This window comes from Colobus angolensis, unplaced genomic scaffold, assembly GCF_000951035.1.
Source record: "Colobus angolensis palliatus isolate OR3802 unplaced genomic scaffold, Cang.pa_1.0 Scaffold14, whole genome shotgun sequence".
NCBI lineage: Eukaryota > Metazoa > Chordata > Mammalia > Primates > Cercopithecidae > Colobus > Colobus angolensis.
The window spans coordinates 4,368,664-4,386,490 of NW_012114488.1; the positions used below are offsets into that span (position 1 = coordinate 4,368,664).

General features: G+C 36.4%; 1 protein-coding gene and 1 pseudogene across 2 annotated transcripts in view; both read left to right on the top strand.

The window, feature by feature from the left end:
* Positions 1-17,827, top strand: part of SGCZ (sarcoglycan, zeta) — a 1,174,808-nt gene that overhangs the window by 599,977 nt on the left and 557,004 nt on the right. The window lies entirely within an intron of this gene.
* Positions 10,414-12,150, top strand: LOC105506670 (annotated as a pseudogene). The gene has a single exon (XR_001000967.1). The product of XR_001000967.1 is annotated as an elongation factor 1-alpha 1 pseudogene (transcript).

A 17,827-nucleotide genomic window follows, 5' to 3' on the forward strand; every position in this document is an offset into this window, starting at 1 on the left:
TACAACTTTGAGGCTACTTAAGCTAGTTTCTAAGTTGTATGAAAGGATTTTTATCCTACTTATTTACTTAGCTGGTTATTTTTAGCAAATATTTTGGTATAATAATATGTCCAGTGATTTCAGTAAATGAATAATAAGCTCATCATTTGAAAATGCTTGTGTGTTTAAAATTTAATACATTTAATATATTTAATTTTTTAAGCAATTATCAACATACCCTATTGTCTCTGGGGACAAGCCAAAGATAAATTATTTTTCCTGGTATCTTTTTTTTTTCTTTTAACATTTGGAGATCACATTTCATAGACTTCGTAATAGTCACCATGATGGGTTAAACATTTTGTGAATTAGGAATTTTAAATTTTCTTCTCCCATTCATTGTTCATGTGTCACTCTACCCTCCCTTTTGATCCAAAGGCCCAGGAGAGATCCCAAGATGTGAAATGGCTGGGTTGTCATTTCTGAGTTCTGAATTCCAACCATCCTTAGCCAGAAATCCCCAAGTGCTACTGATTTCTGTTGAGTCATGGTTTGTTAACCTCCTAAGAAGTCAGGCATGACCAATTGTTGACACCCTAACCTAGAATATGTGTTCATGCCTCAATGTTTGATTGGTGTTGTATTTGAAAAGAGGATTTCTAAATTGTAGATATTGTATTGACTCAATCCAAAGAAATATGTTTACCTTAAGGTACATTTTAATTGTAAGAGGAAAGTTATGATAAAAACACACAACTCTTTAACCTTAACAACATTTTTTTCATATTTGCTAGGCCATTCAATTGTTGCCCAAATGCATTCATATATTTATAGTTGAAATTATGACAGATGGAAACATGCATTCTTATTCATCTCTTAATATTCTATTTTAAGTTAATCTAGTTGTTTTCACATAGCAATTTTATACACCATTTTAATGAGTATATTGTTGTCCATCGGGGGGCACAAACTACCTAAATGGTAAAATGCTCCTTCTATTTTTTTAGCATATGTATGATGTTTCCATAAATGCATTTCTAGAGAGAGAATTTTTGGTAAAGGAACAGGCAATCTAGAAAAATTAATTTTGGGCAGAGGGATTCTGGGAAGTACCCTCTAAATGTAGCTGCTGTCACAATAGTATTTATTAATAATCAGGAATTTTCTACATTGTTTTCATGCGCATACTTGCTATCCTGAGTACATTCTTCAGATTTGATCCTAAACAAAATTTTGAAAAGTAAATCAGGTAAGAACCCTATATAAAAGTTTAGTTTCCAGTTAGAACAAAGCAAAATAAACAAAACTCATCTCTCTTAAATATGGACTTCTCGCTTCTTCATGTTTACTATATGGCCTCTCCTGTTTCTTCTTTACTTTGAGAATGCCAAGCTCTCCCTGTAAGGTCTTTCTACTTATTCTTTCTTCTGCCTGGAATATTATTTCACTGGTCTCTCTTCTCTGAGAGCTAAACTCAAGTGGTTCTTTCCTCAGAGGCCTTTCCTGAAGTCTCTATTAAATGACCTTACTGCAGCTATTTTTCTTTTCTCTCTTTTTTTTTTTTGAGATGGAGTTTTTGCTCTGTTGCCCAGGCTGGAGTGCAATGGCTGAATGTTGGCTCAATGCATCCTTCGCCTCCTGGGTTCAAGCAATTCTCCTGCCTCACCTTCCCAAGTAGTTGGGATTACAGGTGCCCGCCACCACGCCTGGTTAATTTGAGTATTTTTAATAGAGATGAGGTTTCACCATATTGCCCAGGCTGGTCTCAAACTCTTGACCTCAGGCGATCCACCCACCTCAGCCTCCCAAAGTGCTAAGATTACAAGCATGAGCCACTGTGCCCAGCCTTACTGCAGCTATTTTTCTATGACAGTAACCCTTCAACTCTTTTATTTTCTTCAAACACTAAACAGTGTCTAAAACGGCCTTCAAAAACGTTAGGTCTCAGCTGCCAGAATATAAGTATATGCAATATTGTATTCTAGCAATACAGTGCATATTATTGTTTTCCTTGTTGTCTCGTGGTTCTGGAGGTTAGAGGTCTGATTTCAAGGCACAGCAAGGTTGGTTCCTGTTGAAGACTGCGAGGAAAGGCTGTTTCAAACTTCTAGCTCCTGGTAGCCTAAGGTGTTCCTCGCCTTGTACATGGCATTCTCCCTAATGTCTGCCTTCAAGTTCACATGCCATTCTTGCTGTGTGCAAATTTCCCCTTTTTAGAAATACATCAGTCGTGCTAGATTAGGGCTAAAGTGTGACCTGTAATAGGTCTTCCTATATGATCTCATCCTAACTTGAAAGAGTACACATGCAGGTATCCTATTTCCAACATGTACATTGTTGGGAGACAATTTAATCGATATCACCACAAATGCTTCATGAATTTCCTGTGACCTATAGCAGGAGCAGAGAGCAATTGGTTGATTTAACCAAAAGCCATAGATAAAGGGGGTTTTTCCAAGACAACCGTTTAGAATATTGAGCTGTTTTAAGTGAAAATAGAACTTTTTGGAATGGGTTCTCAAGGTAGGTTTTACCATTATGCATATTTGGCTACCAAAATTATTATGACTTACATGGTATGTAATTATTCTGTTCCTTGTTTTATTATTAACAAATACTTTAAAGATGGTGTTGTATCATACTGTGTAAAAATTTTAAGAAAGGGATAGAACTGTACAAGAAATCAGCATTTTTTATCAATTTTTATAGTTCTAATTGATACAAAATAATTGTACTTGCTTATGGGGTATAGTGTGATGTTGCAATGCATATGTTCATTGTATGATGATCAAATCAGGTTTATTATCATATCATATCATAATATCATATGATATTATCATATCAAATCAGGTTTATTATCATATGCATAAATGCATATCACTTTAAGCATTTATCTTCTCTGGTGGTGATAACATTCAAAATCTTCTATCTTGAAGTATACACTACATTGTTACATGCTATAGTCGCCCTAACGTGTAATAGAATAGCAATACTAGTATTTACAGAGGTTTGGAAAATAAATGTAACTAAACTTTAAACTTGATTTAAATTCTAGCAGAAAAGTAACTCAGTGAGTATTTAAGAAAATATACAATTTTATCATAATAAAATAAAGATTGAGTTCATAATTTTTTTCACATTGGGGACTTTACAGTGAGTAACTTTCAGTTAGTAAATCTCTGAAACCCCAAGAGAGCCGTAGAGACATTTTTTGTCTCTTTTTCCTTCCTGTCTCCCTTCCCTCCTTCCTTTCCTCATTTTTTTCTTTCTTTCTTCTTTTCTCTTTTTCTTCCTTCCCTCCTTCAATTCATATTATTAAGCATCTACTATCTGCTAGATGCTCTTCTAGATTCTGAGGACAGAAATCCTTGCTCTTGTGGCAACTGCCTTCTAGTGAGCTAAACAAATAACAAATACACAAATAGGTAAAATTATTAGTATATTAATAATACCTGCTGGGAAGAAAAGTAAAGCAGGAGAGTGGTATAGGAAGACTTCGGGCAAAAGGATAGCAAATTAAATAGGACAGAGAGCAGGACTCAAGAGATCTGGTATAATCTAAGTAAGAATTAAGGAGTGGGTGAACCGAAGTGTGAGGATGTATAGGGAAAAGCATTACAGGTCAAAGGATTAGTGACTGCAAAGATTTGGAGGCTGGGCATCTTATCCTGTTGTAGAATAGCAAGTGCCTGAAGCTTAGAATGATGAGAAAAATAGGAAAGCACAGAATGGAGTGATCAGATCTGAATTTACAGGACCATTCTATTTACTCTGCTGAAAAAACGATGAAAGGGCATGAGGTCAATTGCAGCAGACTAGTTAGGAAAACACTGCAATTATCCAGGTGAAGGAATAACCTAGTAAGGTAAGAAATAGACGCTTTCTGAATATCTGAATGATAGAGCTGAAAATACATTAACAAATTTTGTGTGAGGCATAACAAAGAGGAGCAGGAATGACTCCAGGGTTTGGGGCTTGAAGAATTGGAAGAATGAAGTTGTCATCATCTGAGGAGCGTGCGGCAAGAGCACCTCTGAGCGGTTCCTTTTGGACACGTGAAGATGGACATGGCATAATGTCGTGTCCATCATTTATAACTGCGTTTTTCAATTTCCAAACGTATCATCAGTAGTTTACTTTTTAAAAAATTAGATTACAAATTATTCAGGTACATTGACTTTGTGTTTTCACCTATGATTCAAATTCATTAGAAAGTAAGGAGTAAATAATTCTACAGTTGAAATCCAAAGCCTGATTCTTATTAGGATAAGAATATTTTACGTATTATTTTAGGATTTTATGGCTAAGTTTTTAAAATTAATTTTGACTTAGATTTTTATTATTTCAGTAACATACAAGTTTACCTAAAGCAAACTATATTCTGAATATTTGTGTTTGTAAGATACATTGATAGATTATAATATTCATGAACGCAGTATGTGTTGACAACAGGAAGACACGTTTTGGAACCAGTCTTTACCTTTCTGGTTTTGTTTTCACTATCTGATGAAATAGTTAGAAGTAATGCTAATATTAATTGGCAACTGTTCAGAATGTAAATTCAGAAAATTCCCAAGAAGAAGAATAAATGTACACTTTTCCTGAGCATATTTGAATAATTAAATGATTTTTCTTGCTATTAAAATTATAGCTTTATGATCAATGATTATTAAGTATTCACTGTAATATCGACTTTATTTTACAAAATAGTAAAACAAAATCAAAATATATCCCCTTTTAATATTAGCTGTCAAATATGCATATTGATGCATATATAGTTATGCTAAATTTGTAATATTTAATGTTTTCTCTGGAAAACTTAATCCTGAGCTCCCCCTTTTCTCACTGTCAGTGCACACAGTGCAGGCCCCCATCTTGCCTTCCTGTTCATGAGGGAAGCCAGGAGAGTACAGATTTCTGGAGGTACAGGGAAATATCTATCTGTCTCTTCACTCAAGTAAGAAAATTAGACTGTGGAGGAAGACTGAACACAAAAGGAAGATCAAAATCCCTTTAAATTTTAAAGATATGTAAACATTTATAAACCTCATTAGTTTAAAAATTATTGAAAATAAATGAGTGACACACAATAGTTTCCTGAATAACAGCCCCACTATATAAATTTTTTTTTAAGTTTTGAACATCTAAAATAAATTTTATATATAGACATATAATAGAATTCATGTGTTTTCTTCAATTGATTTAGTTCATTTTTACTTTGTTTCTAGTATTTTAATTTGTAAAGTATGTGTTTAGTATTTAATACTTATTTGGAGAGTCATCACTTTATCAAAACATACATGTAAGTCATATTTATTTGCTGGTTTTGGTACCATTTATAGGCTTAGTGTACAGAATTTCCATTTTAGAAAAAATGTAGTTTTCTATATTCCTCATAAACTCCAAACTTCCAATTGAAGATGTTAGCAAACCAGAAATTCCAGTGGAGAAAGAAAAACAGAAAGAGAGAAAAGGAGAAAAGAAGAGAGAAAAAGAAAGGAAAGAAGAGGAGAGGAGAGGAAAGGGAGGGGAGGGAAGGGGAGGGGAGGGGAGGGGAAGGAAAGGGAAGGGAAGGGAAGGGAAGGGAAGGGAAGGGAAGGGAAGGGAAGACAGAAAGAAAGATGAAGAAGAGAGAAAGGAAGAAAGGAAGGAAGGAAGGAAGGAAGGAAGGAAGGAAGGAAGGAAGGAAAAGAAAAGAGAAAGGAAGGAGAGGAGGAAAGAGAAAGAGAAAAAGAGAGAAGAAAAAGCAAAAAGAAAAGAAGGAAAGAAGGAAGGGAGGGAAGGGGGAGGGAGGGAGGCAGGCAGGCAGGCAGGCAGGCAGGCAGCCTGGCTGGCTGGAAGGCTCTAATCTTGCTGTTTCACATTTATCAGAATGGCTAAAACGATAAGCACATATAATTCTGGTGAGGATGTGAAGACACTTTATCTCTCATGCTTTGCTGGTTAGTTTGTAAAATGGCATAGTCACTTTGGATAAACAGTTTGGTAGTTCCTTAACAAATAAATTGCACTCCTGGGAATTTTCCTGGAGAAATAGAAACAACATTCACACAAAATCTGTACACAAATGCCTAGAGCAGCTTTATCTGTAAGAGCCCAAACTGGAAGCATCGCTGGCGTGCTTCAAGGGGTGAGTAGGTCAACACCCTATGCTACATCCAGATGATGGGTTGGGTATTCACAATAAAAAGGAACAATACTTGAAATACTTTTGATGACTCTCCATAAAATTATGCTGAGTAAAAAAGGCAATCACAAAAGTTTGCATAGCGTATGATTCCAATTATGTAACACTCCTAAATGACAACACTCTAGAAAGGGAGGACAGGTTATTGGTTGCTTAGTGTTAAGGATAGGAAGGGATTGGATGAGGCTATAAAAGGGTGATGTGAGAGATTCTTATTGTGATGGAAATATTCCTTATCTTGACTCTATTACTGTCAGTATCTTGGTTGTTTTATTGTATAATAGTTTTACAAGATGCTCCCATTGGGTGAAATTGGGTAAAGAATTAAAGGTGTCTCTCTACATTATTTCTTACAACTACTGGTGAATTTCCCATTGTCTCAAAATAAAAAGTTAAAAAACCCTTCATCTACACACTCAAAATTAACTTTCTAACCAAAGTTGAATTTTTAATAACATCTTTTAAAATAAACTACACTGGAAATATCATTCCCATAAAACAATTAGTTATTTGTCCCTCAAGTTATGCATGCAGGATATTATAAGAATTCTCAGACAAATAAATGATTATAGGAACAGAAATCAATGGCTGCATTTCTATTTCAATTAAATATTTTGATAGTTTATGTTGAACATACGAACACCTTCTACAAGTAGTTACAGATTAAAGTCGTTAAAGCAGATTAGTGTTCAAAATTTGGTAAAGATGACAGTGGAAAAGCTAATAAATTACTGGCTAACAGCAAGAATAACTTACAGTTCATGACCCATGTAAATCATGTAGTTTTCTTTCTCTGGAATATGTAGTAAGTTTTCATTTGCTCATAAAATAAGCTTTGATTCTTTACTCACATTGTACAATATTTACACATTTTTGAAAGAACCCAGAATTGCTCTGGGGAAGAAAATGGAAAGTATTATGTAATATTTCCTGAAATATACACCTAATGTCTAACATGGTTGTAGCATTAAAAGTAATGATGGGGTCAGGGCGGATCACGCTTGTAGTCCCAGCACTTTGGGAGGCCAAGGCGGGCGGATCACAGGAGTTTGAAACCAGCCTGACCAACAGTGAAACCCCGTCTCTACTAAAAATACAAAAATTAGCCAGGCGTGGTGGTGAGTGCCTGTAATCCCAGCTACTTGGGAGACTGAGACAGGAGAATCGCTTGACCCCAGGAGGCGATGGTTGCAGTGAGCCAAGATCACATCGTTGCACTCCAGCCTGGGCAAGAGAGTGAGACTCTGTCTCGAAAAAAAGTAGAAAAAAAGTAATGATGGTAGCAGAAGCTGTGGTAGTAGCAGTAGTAAAGCTCATATTTATTGAGTGCTTGCTACATATTGGCAGTTTTCTAAGAGATTTAAATATTTTTACATGCTTAATTCTCATAGCAACTACTATAAATAGGCATTATTATTATTTTTGTTATTATTTTCATGACCATCATCTTCCCCACTCTACAGATAGGTAAAATGAGGCACAGTGAGCAGCCTGCATGAAGTTACTCAAAGTAGCATCAGAAATAAGTGACAACACTGAGATTCGTCTCGAAGTGGGCTGGCTCCTAAACATTCCATGCAGTGGATTCCATTTTTTTTTTTTTTATTTCTCTGTATAATTTGTCATACGGTACCCATTATTTTATTGAATTATTTATTTTAGAATAAATGCTATGGATTTTAGTAGGTTTCTATTCTACTATTCTGTGTGTGTGTGTGTGTGTGTGTGTGTATGCAAAAGTTATTGAATGTCAACTTCTATGACTCTTCTTATTTTGGCAGGAACTTTTGCAAATATAATATGCTCCATCATGCATTGTCCTAAATGGCTCCATTGAAGAAATTCAATTGAGCAAACAAATGAAAGCTTATAGTCATTTGCATTTTGGACAAAAACAGATCTTTTAATGGGTGAAATGCTTGTTCAATTATTACAGAGTAATAGAGCTTTCAAAAAAAGGATTATGATTCTATGAGAAGTTTCATTCTCTAAAAATCTAACATTTTTGAGATAACTGAGGGTTTTTTAAAATATCAGTGCATTTTCATTTTGCTAACTTTGGATAGAGATTTTCTAGCATGTATTGCAAATTGTATTGTGTCTGAAAACTGTTTGGATTATGTCTGTGAAGGTGGGAGGGACATCACTTCAGGGACAGGAACAAGAAAATGAAGCTGCTAAGAATCAAAATAGCATGGTTGATTATAGACATGGATTTCAGTAGAGTTTATGTCGAAGAATGGTGCCAGACAAAGGTAAACATTAGTTGAAACATTTGGTACGCAGGTATTAAAAGATTTTTTGTTGTTTGTTTCTTAAACAATTGTAATACAGAGCTACTGAATAATAGTGAGACTTTCTGTGTATTTATAAAGATAGGCTAAGCTATCTTGCAGTAAGAGATATATACAAGAGATACTACAAAATATATGGGCTAAGCATGATATAGGATTAATTTGTACTGATTGAAACTCTATGCAGTTCAAATGTCTCTTTCATTCATTTGGTAACTGGAATATCTGGAACATAAGACCTCTGTGTTTCTCATTGGTAGGAAGACAGGTTGCTGATGAAACAGATTGGCTTGTAACTGCCTCAAACCAGAATTGACACACGCCATGTCATGTCACATTGCTTTGGTCGGAAATAGTTATGTGGACCCAAACATACTGCAGAGGAAATTAAAAAAACAGATCTGAGATACCAGTTACTGACTGTCTGTACCTCATGAGTTGAGAGAATAATATTTTAAAATTCTAATTCTAGATAAGAGACATAGAGGATTTTATGTTTTCTAATGTGTTTTTGCTGGCAATAAACTAGTCTTTCATAATTTATGGTACTAACAATTGCATGTATCTGAAGTCATTTGAAAGTGTCTTCATGTGCATGATCCATATTCACAAAATTTTGGGATGATAGATAATTAAGATATTTTCCAATTTAAAATAATGGGAAATTAGGCATAGCTTAGTAGGGGATCAAATTAATGATACCCAATGGCCACCCAAATTCACTTAGACTTGTCTATTTCTATTGTAGACACCTCGTCTATATTTAAGCAGGGAACTTCTATGCATATAGCCACTGTGAATTTGTTGATATTTTGAAGATAATAAATATACAAATCTCAACAAATTTTCCTTTCCTATTCAATTTTAGGGTTAATTAATATTATACCTAATTAGTTTGCAACAAAGACAAAATGGCACACAATTTTGAACTTTTAATAGGTTATTTCCTATGTGGTAAACATATTTTAGCAGAGCCTTCATATGCTTATTGGGGTAAATTCTTGCTATCAGAATTCATTGAAAAAATTGCAGCTCTGCATACATAGAATTTACTCATTACTCCCATAGCTCTAAATATTAGAAAAAATATATACCTACTTAACTGGGAAATACTTAATTGCTTATAGACATCATTGTCTTCACATGAATTGTTCAAATATTATTATTATGAATATATATGCATTATTTCAGTGTTTTCTCCACTTTTTTTTTTTTTTTTTTTTTTTAGATGGAGTCTTGCTCTCTCGCCCAGGCTGGCATGCAGTGACATGATCTTGGCTCACCGCAACCTCCGCCTCCCGGGTTCAAGCAGTTCTCCTGCCTCAGCCTCCTGAGTAGCTGGAATTATAGGCATGTGCCACCATGCCCAGCTAATTTTGTATTTTTAGTAGAGACAGGGTTTTCTCCACCTTTAACTCATGTATGTCTCACTACCATAATTTATCATGCATTAACTCATCTATCTCTGTCATTGAGAGATCAGAAAAGCATGTTTTGTTACTGTTTGCATGATAAAGATGGAGAAACTGAGCCACAGAGAATTTCAATGAGTTCCCCAAGGTCACAGGGAACACAGGTGGTAGTAGGAGACCTGATTTTTGTTTTGTTTTGTTTTAGTGTAAACTTTCCCATTCTTAGCACAAAGATACATTTTTCCCCCCAGAACAATATGCTGACTCTCAATTTTCTGCAAATATATTTCAGAAACATTCAAAGATACTGTCCTTGAAATATTTTGAGGAACAATGGCTAGACATCTGTTACAGAGTAGAAAAGTAGGCATCTTTTATGGGGTAGAAACACAGTATTTGAAGTTCTACAGCAAGGATGGGCAAGATGAGAGGCTAAAGACATTTATGTAACTTTAAGGCTCAAGAAAAGAATGAGAAAATTAATACAAAATTTGTGCATAAAAATTGTCCATGTGCAGTTCAAAAAGTTCTATTAATTGCTTTTTCACAACGGGTTTGCCGCCAGAACACAGGTGTCGTGAAAACTACCCCTAAAAGCCAAAATGGGAAAGGAAAAGACTCATATCATCATTGTCGTCATTGGACACGTAGATTCGGGCAAGTCCACCACTACTGGCCATCTGATCTACAAATGCGGTAGCATCGACAAAAGAACCATTGAAAAATTTGAGAAGGAGGCTGCTGAGATGGGAAAGGGCTCCTTCAAGTATGCCTGGGTCTTGGATAAACTGAAAGCTGAGCGGGAACGTGGTATCACCATTGATATCTCTTTGTGGAAATTTGAGACCAGCAAGTATTATGTGACTATCATTGACGCCCCAGGACACAGAGACTTCATCAAAAACATGATTACAGGGACATCTCAGGCTGACTGTGCTGTCCTAATTGTTGCTGCTGGTGTTGGTGAATTTGAAGCTGGTATCTCCAAGAATGGGCAGACCCAAGAGCATGCTCTTCTGGCTTACACACTGGGTGTGAAACAACTCATTGTTGGTGCTAACAAAATGGATTCCACTGAGCCACCCTACAGCCAGAAGAGATATGAGCAAATTGTTAAGGAAGTCGGCACTTACATTGAGAAAATTGGCTACAACCCCGACACAGTAGCATTTGTGCCAATTTCTGGTTGGAATGGTGACAACATGCTGGAGCCAAGTGCTAACATGCCTTGGTTCAAGGGATGGAAGGTCACCCGTAAGGATGGCAATGCCAGTGGAACCACGCTGCTTGAGGCTCTGGACTGCATCCTGCCACCAACTCGTCCAACTGACAAGCCCTTGCGCCTGCCTCTCCAGGATGTCTACAACATTGGTGGTATTGGTACTGTTCCTGTTGGCCGAGTGGAGACTGGTGTTCTCAAACCCGGTATGGTGGTCGCCTTTGCTCCAGTCAATGTAACAACTGAAGTAAAATCTGTCTAAATGCATCATGAAGCTTTGAGTGAAGCTCTTCCTGGGGACAATGTGGGCTTTAATGTCAAGAATGTGTCTGTCAAGGGTGTTCGTCGTGGGAACGTTGCTGGTGACAGCAAAAACGACCCACCAATGGAGGCAGCTGGCTTCACTGCTCAGGTGATTATCCTGAACCATCCAGGCCAAATAAGTGCCGGCTATGCCCCTGTGTTGGGTTGCCACACGGCTCACATTGCATGCAAGTTTGCTGAGCTGAAGGAAAAGATTGATCGCCGTTCTGGTAAAAAACTGGAAGATGGCCCTAAATTCTTGAAGTCTGGTGATGCTGCCATTGTTGATATGGTTCCTGGCAAGCCTATGTGTGTTGAGAGCTTCTCAGACTATCCACCTTTGGGTCGCTTTGCTGTTCGTGTTATGAGGCAGACAGTTGCAGTGGGTGTCATCAAAGCAGTGGACAAGAAGGCTGCTGGAGCTGGCAAGGTCACCAAGTCTGCCCAGAAAGCTCAGAAGGCTAAATGAATATTATCCCTAATACCTGCCACCCCACTCTTAATCAGTGGTGGAAGAACGGTCTCAGAACTGTTTGTTTCAATTGGCCATTTAAGTTCAGTAGTAAAAGACTAGTTAATGATAACAATGCATTGTAAAACCTTCAGAAGGAAAGGGGAATGTTTTGTGGACCAGTTTGGTTTTCCTTTTTGCGTGTGGCAGTTTTAAGTTATTAGTTTTTAAATCAGTACTTTTTAATGGAAACAACTTGACCAAAAATTTGTCACAGAATTTTGAGACCCATTAAAAAAGTTTAAGGAGAAAAAAAAAAGTTCTATTAATTTATTGAAAATTAGCTAGATTCTGAGTATGTGTGTAGTGAAGATAAAAAGATTTAGAAAACACAAACGAGAGGTGATTGACCAATCCATCCAAGCTTAAAAGGCTTTACCATCCTATAATGGTGGTATAATAATACCACTGTCTAATGTTTTGGGAAGTTTTGATCAGAAAACATTTTAAGAACAGCATGAGTTAAAATTCCCTTCAATCTTCTATCATTTTAGACGTGTTCATATTCAATTCCTGCTCTGCCAACAGTAAAATATGATTCGAAATGCTTCTGAATAATAAGGAAATAATATGTTAAAAATATTTTCCTAAAATGTCCTCTTAATATTTCATAAATTCAGTCTGTTCTTGCAGAAGGAGGGTTAAATTTTCAGAAGCAATCTACTTTTTCGTATCTTATTGATATTTTGTTTATCTCATAGTGTATATTTAAATGTAAACATTGGCAAGATGATATCAATTATAGTAACATTGTTGTTGTTGTTTATCATACTTTAAGTTCTAGGCTACATGTGCACAATGTGCAGGTTTGTTACATATGTATACATGTGCCATATGGATGTGCTGCACCCATCGACTCCTCATTTACTATAGTAACATTCTTAATTGTATATGTGGTTACTATTGGCTAGGAAGAACTGATAAATAGCTGCTAATTACTCAGCTTCATGAAACTGTCTAGGGATAAAGATTACAACCAGTAGATAAATCTGCATTTATCAAATAGACTTGGTTTTATAGTTTATATTTTAAGAAAAGGTATAAGACATTCTGCATGTAGTCATTTTTTCTACATTCTCTGCCTTATAAACATTTTTCATCTTAAGCATGCCTGTAATATAGTAAAATTTAATCATTCATATAGGCATGATATATCACTCCCCTCTTTCTATTTTACGACATAAACATTTGTTGTAATGTAATATAACTGTGATAATGAATGAGCTGGAGCAGGTAGGGGTCAAACAACAAGCAACTTTCTTCGCATTGCTTTCTTCCTTGTCATAACACATCTCTTTCACCTGGCAATATTTCAGGCGGATCCCCTAGTTTTACTAAACAGTCTCAGCTAAGAACTGAATCTTCTTTTTCCTAATACTTCCATCCAGCTTAATATTAAATTTAACCTCTCACTTGTAAGTGGGAGCTAAATGAGGAGGATACATGGACACAAAGAGGGAAACAGCAGACACTGGGGCCTAATGGAGGTTAAGGGGTGGGAGGAGGGAGAAGATCAGAGCAAAAATAACTGTTGGGCACTAGGCTTAGTACCTGGGCGATGAAACAGTCTGTGCAACAAACCCCCATGACACAGTTTGACCTACATAACAAACCTGCACTTGTAACCCTGAAGCTAAAATATAAGTTTTTTAGAAAACCTCATCCACTTTAAAGCTACACTTCAGTCCTACCTCCAGCCTAGCTTAGGATGAGCAGTCTGTGAAAATGACGAGTGGGGAGTCAGATGCTTCCTACTTCCTTTCTCCAACTCCTGACCCATTTGCTAGCTGTAGTGTCTGTTATCCAGTGTTAAGTCCAGTGGTTTTGAGGGATTTCATCAAAACAAACAAAAACAGTCACATGGCTGGTTTGGTTTTAAATTGCATCTATGTCTGGGTGCTCAGTCAAACCCCTGAGAAGTATTATACCTTTTGGAGGTTTCTTAGAGAAACTTTTCCTCCCCCAGAAATTTCCAACTGTAGTTTCCCGGCAAGGATGTCACTCCTTCTGATCTCTGACAAATCGACCCTTCACCTGCTGCTTCCAACAGCCCTAAACCATACAAACTTCCTCTTGTGGTAAACTCACAATCTTCTCATCAAGCTATTTCTAGGCTGGCTGGTTCCATGAGAACTCAGATCCATCCAGCTGTAGGCATGTGCCTTTGCCCTGCCGTGGGTGGAAGTGCAATTTGTTCCTCCGCTGCTCATCTTTCCTTGCTCTGGAAAAGAAGCACTAGCCAGCCTCGCAGGCGTTTGTTTCAGGTGGTGGGCAGGTTACTGATTGTCATTAGAATTAGAATTGGAAATCTACATGTTTAGCAATTAGGCTTGTGTTTATTTTCCAGTAATTGAAAACTTAACGAGCTGAACTTCCAACAATTAGGAGGTTTATGTTTCTCACATCCAGTAAGTCTGAAGGTAGATAGTCCAAATTTGATGCTGTTGCTCAAGGACGGTATCTCAGATACAGGCTCCTTCCATTGACCTGTTCCTCCATCTTTGCCATCTGTCTCTTTTAGTTTCAGGATCACAGGGTGGCTGCTGCAGTGCCACACATTAAGTCTACTTCAAACAGGAAGAATTAGGGAACTAAAAGCCAGGTGGGTTGTCCCTTCATATTGGGGAAGCAATGTTATCTGGGAAACACCCAGTTTATTTCTCATTGGCAAAGTGTGCATGTCATGGATACACTTAGTTGCTCAAGATTCTGCACACAGCATATTTCTACCTCACAAATAAAATCTGTCACATACTAGAAAGGAAGAAGAGGCAATTACTATTTGATAAGTACCTAGCACTATCTGACATGATACTTTTCCTTCCCACTTCTTGGAAAGCAATTTTCTAATACCCTCTTTGGAAATATCCAGCGATGTTCCTTGAGACTTAGAGAAGACGCTTTTGAAAAGACGCAGTCAGTTGCTAAAAGGATTTCTGTAATATGTGATTTTAAATGATCAAATAGCAGCTAGACTATAGTTGGTACGGCTATTGGGGGAAAAGGTATAAACGTTTTGGAATAAGGGCGGAGACAGAAGATTTTTCTACGAACTCCAATAATTCCAGATAAGACGCAATTTATTCTTTCAAATGGCTTATTCTGAGAATATATGCCAGCAGTAAAACACCAAACTTGACTCTGATGAAAGTGTCACTACAAGGCAGAAATATAATCACTCAAAATATTGAGATTCAGATATTAATGGTTTTTATATAGTCTGAACTATGATGTAAACAGCCTAGACACTCTGCAGCCTAGAATGTCAGTCTCTTGCACACGTTGATAATTTCCTTCACTTATGGAAAAATAAAACAATAATACATTATCAGAGAAATTGAAAGAAATTAAATATAATGGAAAATGGAAAACAAAAAATCTTTTCTTTGACAAACATTTCCCAGTGCTTCATGAGGAGTTCATGTTTTGCTGTATTCCATTTTGGAACGCTTAATCTTATAGCTTTTAACTATATATTCGTCTTAACATGTCACAGTATACTAAAAGTACTCTTCAGTGAAGTATTGCTCCATTGTATTTGGTTTGTTTGATCCAAATAAAGAGAAATAACTCAGATACATCAAACACTTCTTGCCACTTCTTTTGTGGGTAGGAATTTTCTTATTTTGAGGAAAGCATGTTTCTTACACAAAGCTACAGAATGAAATATTTGAGGAAAAAATAAATACATCTATCATCTAGCAAGACAGACATACATTGGTTACCGAGAGTACTAACCCCATCTGTTTTAAAGTTTGTAATATTTTTTGATTATTTTTAATTGTTATGATTTCAAAAATATGTACCTGAAATTGTTAGCCTCAGCCTCCAATACACTTTTAACTTTTAAGGAGGTGGTGCTCTGTGGAACTGGAGTGTTTATCTGCTTAGGTCACTCCCTGTCACATCCTTCTGCCACGCCATTGTCAAAGTCAAGTCCAGGGTAGCTCCCCCTGGGAAATGAGGGCTCCTCTTTGCAGAATCCACGCCAGGTATGCTTCTGGTGCCTGGGTGTTTGGTTAAATAGAACTATCTCCCCAGACAGTGGAAGAATATCCAAACAAGAATTAAATACTGAAATATTATCATAAGGCTCACATAACTGTAAGGCTGTCAGTAACTTCAACTTACAGATGATGACATTGAAGAGAATAGTTAAGTGATTTCTCCAGCATCATCTTGATGTCATTGCCCTCACAGAAAGTGTCCAGGTTTCTCACCCCACTTTAAACATATTAGCATACATATTTAGTATACCTACATATATATTTAAAATGTAGATTATTTGTATTTGAATGACACATTTAGAATGAACAAAGTAGTTTATTCTATGTTTTAACATTAATTTAATAATTTACGTGTCTTAAAAATCTTTATGCCACAACCATGTCTGAAACACATGAAGAAAGCTCATACCATTGTGGAGAGAGAGACAGAAAGAAAGAAGGTGACTGTATATAGATATGTTTTATTTTATATATACACAGAGATTTGTTAGACAGCTAGAAATATGAATGCAATTAATCTAGGTATGAATGCAATCAATCTAGGTCTCTAAATAGATTAATGAAATAAACCGTTAGTCTTCCTATTTATAACTTTTATTAATGTGTGTCCTTTTATATTGTACAATAAAGCCTATTTTCTTCTCAATATTTTGATATGTCAGTAAAGCGATGATGTCTTGGTTAATGCTAGTGAATAGTTATGCATGTCCTATAAGAGAAGGTAAATGCTGAAGGAGTGTGTTCTCATTTCTCTGTGTATTAGTCCAGAGAGCTATATAGTTTATCATTAGTTGTGTCTCTGCCAAAACATTTGCTCTTAAAAAGTAGTCTAGATGTTTCTGTGCAAGGGAGATGTTGGGGGGATTGGAGTATGCAGCAGTACAAGTCCTAACACAAAATGGGCTTCCCCTTTCTTTTGGTCTCCTCATTTCCATATTCCACAAGACCACCTAAAGTAATGCACCATGAGGAAGCTGTAAGACCTAAATTTTCCAGGCTTGGTTTCTGAAATGTGAGCCCAGAGACAGCTGGAACTAGAGTCTTAAAAGAGAATAAATAGTCTTCTTTATTTATGAAATACTTTCATAACAAATGAAAAATCCTTAGACAAGGGTCTATGCCTTACTTGCCTGAACATCCCAGTTCCTGGTGTATTGTTGGTGCCAAAAATATGTGTTTTGAATGAATATATGAACAGAAAAATGGGCAATTGAACAAAATATTTTAATAACTAGTTTTTAAATATTTCCTCTAGTATTTTCCAAAGACCAACTTTTAGACAAAATATTTGTATTTTATGCTATTAGGAAAGTATCTGTGGAAAAAACTTTGGAAATTTCTCACAGAACTTGAAACAGAACTACCATCCAATCTAGCAAAATAATTACTGGATGTATATCCAAAAGAAAATAAATTGTCCTTCGAAAGGACACATGTACTTACTTGTATGTTCATCATAGCACTATTCATGAGAGTGAAGACATGGACTCAACCTAAGTGCCTAAGTGCCCATCAACAGTGGGTTGAATAATGAAAATGTAGTACATATACGCTATGGAATAGTATGCAGCCATGAAAAAGAACAAAATCACACCCATTGCAGCAACATGGATGCAGCTGCAGTCCATTATCATAAGTGAATTAATGCAGAAACAGAAAACTAAATACCACATATTCTCACTTATAAGTGGGAACTGAACATTGTGTGCTCATGGACATAAAGATGGCAACAGTAGATACTGGCAACTGCTAGAGAAGGGGGAGTCAGGAGCAGTAAGCTGAAAAACCACTTGTGGGTACTATGCTCAGTATCTGGATTCAGTTGTACCCTGAACCTCAGCATCATACAATATAACCATGTGACTGGTCTGTATATGTATTCCCTGTATCTAAAATAAAAGTTAAAATTCAAAAA